Raw genomic sequence first — 7974 nt, 5'->3', positions numbered from 1 at the left:
CCCCCCAGCCCCTTAGTTTACTCCCTTATTTTGTTGAAGCTATATTTTTCAGTATCTTCCTGAGGAAGGGTGTGTAGAAAATGAAGGTTTGGGAGTTTACATATCTAACAATGGCTTTGTTCCACTATAAAACCTAACTGATAATCTGTCATATGTAAAATATAAGTCTTTAAGCTTTCGAATTCCTGTTGACGTGTCTGATGTTATGCTATTTTCTGATACTATCCTTAGTAAGTAAACTTCTTTCTCTCCAGAAAATTTTGAAGTTCTTTTTTTTGTTGTTTTCTGGTATTGAAATGCCATGATGATTCGCCTTGGAAAGAATTTGTCATTACTTTTTGTGCTGGAAATTTAATGGGCTTTTTCAATCTGGGGCCACCACAAGTTTTCAATTCTGGGGAATTTTCCAGTAATATCTAACTGATCATTTTTCCTGTTTATTCTGGAATTTATGTTAGCGGGATGTTGAACCTCTATAAATAAGTTATCTTTATTCTCTTATTTTCTTATATTTTCCCTCCTATTATCTACCGCTCTGTATTTTTGTTTTTCTTAACTTTTTTATTATCAAAACTTTAGCTGCTGACTCTTCTTTTGAATTTGTCTTTATTCAGCTACCGCAGTTTTAATCTCTTGGTGTTCTTTCATATTCTGATTGTTCCTTTTTTATTGTATCATGTTTTTGATTAATGAATAGCCTAATTTTCATATCTCTCTAAGGATAATGACTTAAATTTTTTTGAGGTTTTCTCTGCTTCCTCCAATGATTTTCTTTTTCTTTTGGCTTGTTTGGATATCTTATGCTGAAAGCTTTACTCATCTATCTAGTGCTCTTTAGCTATCAATTTTAGAATCAGCAAGTTATGGCCATAGCGCTAAATCCAGCCCACTGCAGTTTTTTGGTTGTTTGTTTTGGGTTTTTTTTAAAGATTTTTATTGGGGAATTGGGGGATGGGAACAGCGCTGGGGAATTGGGGGAAGGGGAACAGACAAGTTGCTGTCCTTTTGTTCTTCAGTCTAGTTGTGGAGGACGTTGCTTCACTGGCCCAAGTTGGCACCATCATTGCGCTCTTCCCGGGCGAGGCAGATCAGTCGCCGGCTTTTGGACGGCCGCTCACTGCGGCTGCTGGCCGCTCACGCTGGCTGCTGGCTACACACGGTAGCCCATGGCAATCCACTGCAGCAGGGGTTGCAAGCTACGCCGTCGCTGGCGACTCATGGCAGCCCAGCTCCAAGTTGAGCTGTTGTTCAGCATCTTAGCTGTAGAGGGCAGTGTCATTGGCCCTCGTATGTGGGATCCGAACCGGGGCCCTCTGCCGTCCCAAGCCAGCTCTTAACCAATGCGCCACTCAGCCGGCCCCCACTGCAGTTTTTGTAAACGACTTGGTTCCACTTTCTTCTAAGACTTCATCTCCGAGCTCCTGTAGGAATGAAGAGGGGTAGTAACCGAATTAGCTAGCATGGAGGGAAGAGACCAGGTCAATCGGACTGCTCCTTTTATAGACAGTTAAATAATCCCTCAATTTGGGGCCTTTTACATACCAGTTTTTATATATTATGGATTATCTGATACCTGCAGTTCCTGAGCTTTTCCAGGGTTCTACAGGGAAAATTAACTTGCTTGTCTACAGGGAAATTGCTATATTCTTTGTAGGTGAAAAATTCACCCAATACACAAGCTGAACTCCTTGGCCCTTGGAGAGCCTGAGGAAATGTCACCTATACACCAAGGGTTGTCTTATATGGTAAAATCACTGATTTGAGGGGCCCAACTTAGGATCAATACATTCTGTGATACAAGGATTTCCTAGAGGCATCATTGTTTACTGCAGATAGAACCCCATAAAGGTGAGTAGAGGTAGAGAAATAAAACTTGAAAGATAACAAGAATGAAAACATCCCATAGTGATGCCGCCAAATATAGAGTGTAACAGGACATCTGCTTAGTGACCTTTGAGAGCCCTGGGTAATGTTTTGTTCTGCACTGCAATGAGGATGTCACTAACCACATGCTCGTAGCCCAGAATATGTCCAGAGGAATGGTTTTCTCGTTAAGCAGAGACTTTTTGAGCTTTCATCCTAAATGAGACTAATATTAGAGAGGCTACATTCATGGATATCTTTGAAAATAGAACACCTAATCCAATTCTGCAAAGACTGATTTACACTTAACAAAATCCATGTTTTACTCTGAAAACTACTCTGAACTCAGAAATACTGGCTTCACATCATGTAAAGCATTTCATCCTAATTTTAGTTCCAGCTAGCCACGTAGTCTTGGGGGGGGGGGGGGGGGGGAGAAAGGGAGAGGAGAGAGAGAAAGAGACAGAGAGACAGAGAGAGAGAGACAGAGACAGAGACAGAGACAGAGAGAGAGACAGAGACAGAGACAGAATAAAATTTAACAAAAAAATGCCTCTCATGAAATAAAAGTAATCATAGACCTCCATTCAAAGACAATTTATTTTTTTAATTAAAGTAATTATTTCCAGCCTAAAGACCAGAGATGTCTTTACGGGGGGATGATTTGAGCTGGCTTATAAAGGATGGGATTAGATTTTCACAGATGGTAAGAAAAACAAGAAATAAAAATTCTGATTCAAAGAAAAACAGTGTTTCTCAGAGGTCAAGAGATATTTCAATGTACTAAAAAATTTTTAAATGCAAAAATGTACAGTTAGAAAAATATGACATATTTTAAATATTCAATCTTGTGTATGTGTGTTTCATTTTGAAACAATATTAAAAAGTCTAAACTTCAAACCCATTTTGATTGAAACCTTGAAGACAAATGGTCCTTTTTGCTTCCCACCATCACTCACCCCAAATAGATGATGGGATACAAAAGTCAAGGGAGAGAAAAATTACAAAGCATATTTAGAGGAAATAAGTGTGATCTTGATTACGGAGATATACAAGACAGGTTAGGTGGGTTCTTTCCTTTCTGTATCTTTAAGAAATGTTTAAGGGTGTTCTTTTAGTATCAAGAAAGCACAAGAAATATTGGGTCTTCGAAAAAGTCATGATGCATGTTTGCAACAGATGGTACTTGTTCATTTTTGGAAGTACTAGAGTCATTCACATCTATGTTATTGCTATGTCATTTGACAGCTGACAGTTCTAGCTTCATTCTTAAAAACTGAGCGATTTGGTTGAGTTTTGAAGATTTTACAAGTTGAAAATGAAAGACAAAACTGCATCTTTGTCATATTTTACTGTTTACTTCCATAAAAGGAAGAACGCGCGTCAAGCTTGTGAAAAGTTGCATAAAGTTTACAGTAACAATGCTCTACAAGAACATCAGTGCCAGCGATGGTTCACGAAATTCCGGGCTGGTGATTTTGATCTCCATGCCACTCCTCGGTCAGGGAGGCCCACTGAGGTTGATGACGACAAAATAATGGCATTGATCGAGTCAAACCCATGTTACATGACACGAGAGATTGCAGAAACATTGAACACCCATCATTCCAGTGTTTACAGCCACCTGAAGAAGCTGGGATACAGAAGCAAGCTCGATATTTGGGTTCTGCATGAACTCAAAGAAGTTCATTTGACAGCACATGTAAACATCTGCAATATGCTCATTAAATATGAGGAAAACGATCCTTTTTTGACGTAACTGATAACTGGTGATGAGAAGTGGATTGTTTACAAAAATGTGGTGTGCAAACAGTCTTGGTCCCGATGTGGATTCACCTCAAACAACATCGAAAGCAGATATTCATCAGAGGACGGTTATGCTCTCAGTGTGGTGGGATTTTAAAGGTGTCGTGTTTTTTGACCTCCTACCAAGGAACTAAACAATCAATTCAAATGTGTACTGCTGGCAATTGGACAGTTTGAATGAATCCATCATCCAGAAACGTCCAGAGCTTGTTCATTGTAAAGGAGTTGTGTTCCATGGCGACAGCGCGAGACCACACACAAGTTTTATCACCCATCAAAAATTATCGGAGCTTGGATGGGATGTGTTGCCACACCCACCATACTTGCCTGACCTGGCGCTGTCAGACTTCCACTTGTTTCGCTCTCTTCAAAACTCTTTGCGTTTTATAACGTTCAATTCAGATGAGGCTGAAGATCAGCACCTTGTTCAGTTTTTCGCAAATAAAGACAGGTCCTTCTATGAATGAGGAATTATGAAGCTCACTGTAAGATGTCAAAAGGTTATCGAACAAAATGGGCAATATATCATTGATTCATCTTTGTTCTTTACATAAATAAATGAGCTTTGAAAAACATAGATGAAATACATCATGACTTTTCCGAAGACAATACATGGGTTTTGTTTGGTTTTTTAATGACAAAAGCATTTATCTCTCTCCTTCATGAATCACTCCACTTATCAACTGCAGTAATAATTACCTTCTTAAAAACTGCCTAATAGATTTTCTTTCACACCAATTTTGATTCTCCAGCAAAAGAAATATTATTAAAGCAAAATGTGACTTTCCTCGGAGTGGCAGCAGACTTTTCCTGTCATAAAGAGATCATAAAGATGATCTCTTTACCAAGAGTCAGATCATGAGAAGAAACTGCTCTGAAGAAAGGAAGTTCATCCTCAACAACAAAACATTCCATAAAAATCAGTGTAGATGCCAAAGTTCACTAGCTCATAAAAATCACTATTTGATGTTTTATACATTCCTTTTGTTTCACCCACTACATTTCACACAAAATTCACCACTCACTCCCCCAGGCTTTTTTCCTATGAATATGTTCTCAGAAGTCACCGTAGCATCTTAGGTGATGTTGGTGAACAAATCAGAGTTTACCAAAAAGAGAAATAAACAAATGTATATTTATTTCTCTAGACCTTAGAAGAGAATGGGTTGAAAAATACCAGGCGAAAAACTATCAAAGGAACTGGAAGTGGGTGAAGGCCAGCAGAATGGCGACAAAAAAACTCTGAAATATAATAAATTAGATGAAGGTTTTCCAGGATGCAAACAAATAAACATTGAGCCATGAGCTGTATTTGAAAGTAACCAAAGCATCATTTGAAAGAAGAGGTGATGAAGTCACAAGTAGTCTCTATTTTGTTAGTATATTAAATAAATATTTATTTAAGTAATATATTTTTAAATAATGCAGAATGGTTTTGCTATTAATTAGTTGATAGAAGATGCATACTTAGTAGTCATATTTTCACATTATTTTTCTCCTTTGATGGAGTAAATGTAGGAAAACTGATGCTAGAATCATTTTTGATGACCCTTAATACAACTAGGTATTTTTTAACAAATAGAATTTAAATTACATGTGTACCATATATTAGTCTCATTTGGGGGACTTACCTGTTAGGCCAGCCTCTGTTAGGAAGAAAAGTTTGTTCACTATCCCTCCTCTATGTAACTTAAGAAGCTCTACCATGGCCAGAGATGGCACCTGATAAGTTGCAGAGGAAGATAAGTATGGTTCAGAGGTCACTCTAGACAACACCCTTTATGATCATGATATAGTAATTGCAAAAAGGTCCTCAATCATTTATCCACTCCCTGTATCTGTTTTCTTTGCAATGTGACTTTCACCTCCTTCCAGAAAGAGGTGGAGTCTGTCTCCCCACTCCTTGAACCTGGGCTAGCCTTGTGACTGGCTTTGGTTGGTAGAATGCAATGGAAATGATGCTATGCTAATTCCGGGCCAAGGTCTCAAGAGGCATTGCACTTTTCCACTCCCACTCAGAACCTTGCAACTGTGCAACTGCCTGGTTAATAAGTCTAGGCTAGCTGACGAATGATAAGAGACATTTGTGAATGGTAGAAATATCTATAGACATTGATCCAATTTGGATTTAAAGAGCAAAAGTGAGAATTAAGGACGAGTAAAGAGAATACGGCATTTATATGTATATTTACTTGCATTTAGAAATCATCATCTTAGGCATTTTTGACAGAATTTGTACAAAGGGGATTAACATTTGCTCTAATTATGTTGTGTAAATCAACTTATTAGACTTTGTGAATGTTATATTTTTATAGGCTATTTGATTTCCCCCTCTTTATATATCAAATATTGTCTCCTAAAATCAATTGTCTGGGTCTGGGAAAATGATTAAAATAAGGGAGAAGAAAAAAAAAAAAGGAGATTCCTAAAACAATCTCTCCTGGTAATTGAGAAGAACATGCTTTTCTAGACATAAACTTACTGACAATATAATCTTGTTGAGTATGTTTGCTGAGAACTTTAGTGAAATATGTCTTATCAGTGAATTGCTTTGTTTGAAGTTGGAGGCTTTGGTTAGGGAGTGCCCTCAAATCCCAGTGAGCTAATTGTAGTTTTCTATTTTTGACACTATATTAATGAAACTCTGGACACCAGACTTGAAGATTGACCAAGGATTATTGATAAGTCTGTTTGAAAAAAAAAAACGAATCAGGAAAACACATTATCACAATTTCCAGCAATTTTAAAAACATCACCAGCTTGAAAACAGTAAAAGATCAGAAGATAAATAAATGGATTTGGAAGCGTTATTTGCAATAGCAAAGCAAAACTGTAGTCAAATTTGGTTATAACTGATTTGTGGCATGGAGAAACAAGCTATATACTTCTCTCCTATAGATTTTCCCTAAAACTGGGAGGGAAAAAAAAGATCACCCTACTTAACTGCTTACATAGGTTATGTGGAAAGTCAGAAACAAGAATACAGAAACAAGATGAAGATAGAGGCAGGACACGGGCTCTGGTCTCAGAGCCATCTTACTTGGCTATGTGACTACTTTCAAGTCCCTTCTCAAAACCATGTAGATAATAACAGTGCTCTTTTACTAATTAGTTCTTTCCATTTTTTAAAGCAACAATATAATTCTAGTGATGACTGTCACTATTTAGGGAGTGAATAGTTTATGTCAGATGCTGTGCTAAGCACTTTACAAGTATTCTATCATCAGTTATTGTTCAGAATAATCCAGGAAAGTAGGTGCCATTATTATCTGTTTTTGAGATGAGGAAACAGAGAAGAGATTAAGTAACTGGCCTAAAGCTTCATGAGAAGTAAAACCAGGATTCAAACTCAGGTCATACAGCTCCAGAGTCCGTAGTTGTAAACTTATTCTGTATTTGAAGGAATGTATGATGTAGTCTCAAGATAGTAAGTTACAAATAATATAAAGTATACATCACAGTATTACAAAATATGTGATCTTACAAGTTTAAATAATTATAGTTCATAGTCCAGTCATGCGCCACATAATGACAGACTGTATATATGACAGTGGTCTCATAAGATTACAATGGAGCTGAAAAACTTCCTATTACCTAGTGACATTGTAGCAACAGTAATGTCACAGCACAACACATTACTCACGTTTGTGGTGATACTGGTGTAAACAAACCTACCGCACTACCAGTTGTATAAGGTATAGCACATACCATTATGCACAGTACATAATACTTGATAATGATAATAAATGACCATGTTACTGATTTATGTATTTACTGTAGAACACTTTTAAACATTATTTTAGAGTGTACTTTTTCCACTTATATATATAAAAAAAAGGTTGCTGTAAAACAGTATGTGATGTTACACTAGCAGCAGCCTTCTGTTTATGTCTTTTGACTGTATCATTTTTCTCTTGTGCTTGATTCAATCTCGTGTTGTTTTATACAGTGACATGCTGTACAGGCTTGTAGCCCAGGAGCTATAAGCTATACCACACAGCCGAGGTGTGTAATAGGCTACCCCATCTAGGCTTGTGTAAGTGCACTCTGTGGTGTTCACACAGTGACGAAATCGCCTAATGACACATTTCTTAGAATGTATCCTCATCATTAAGCAGCGCATGACTGTAATTTCATTAAAACTGTGCTTTGCACAATTCTCCTCCCCATCTTATTTTTGGTAATACATTTTCCAGTAGACAGGTGAGTGGGGCAGTGGAGGGATATCCAGGTCTCCGGGCTCTAATTTTCCCTCTCCATATGCACCTGTTTCTTTAGGAAACCTGGCCTCTGGCATCCAGGTTA

This window comes from Hipposideros armiger, unplaced genomic scaffold (genome assembly GCF_001890085.2).
Source record: "Hipposideros armiger isolate ML-2016 unplaced genomic scaffold, ASM189008v1 scaffold_746, whole genome shotgun sequence".
NCBI classification, from domain to species: Eukaryota; Metazoa; Chordata; class Mammalia; order Chiroptera; family Hipposideridae; genus Hipposideros; species Hipposideros armiger.
Note: the sequence above shows the minus strand (reverse complement) of the source record.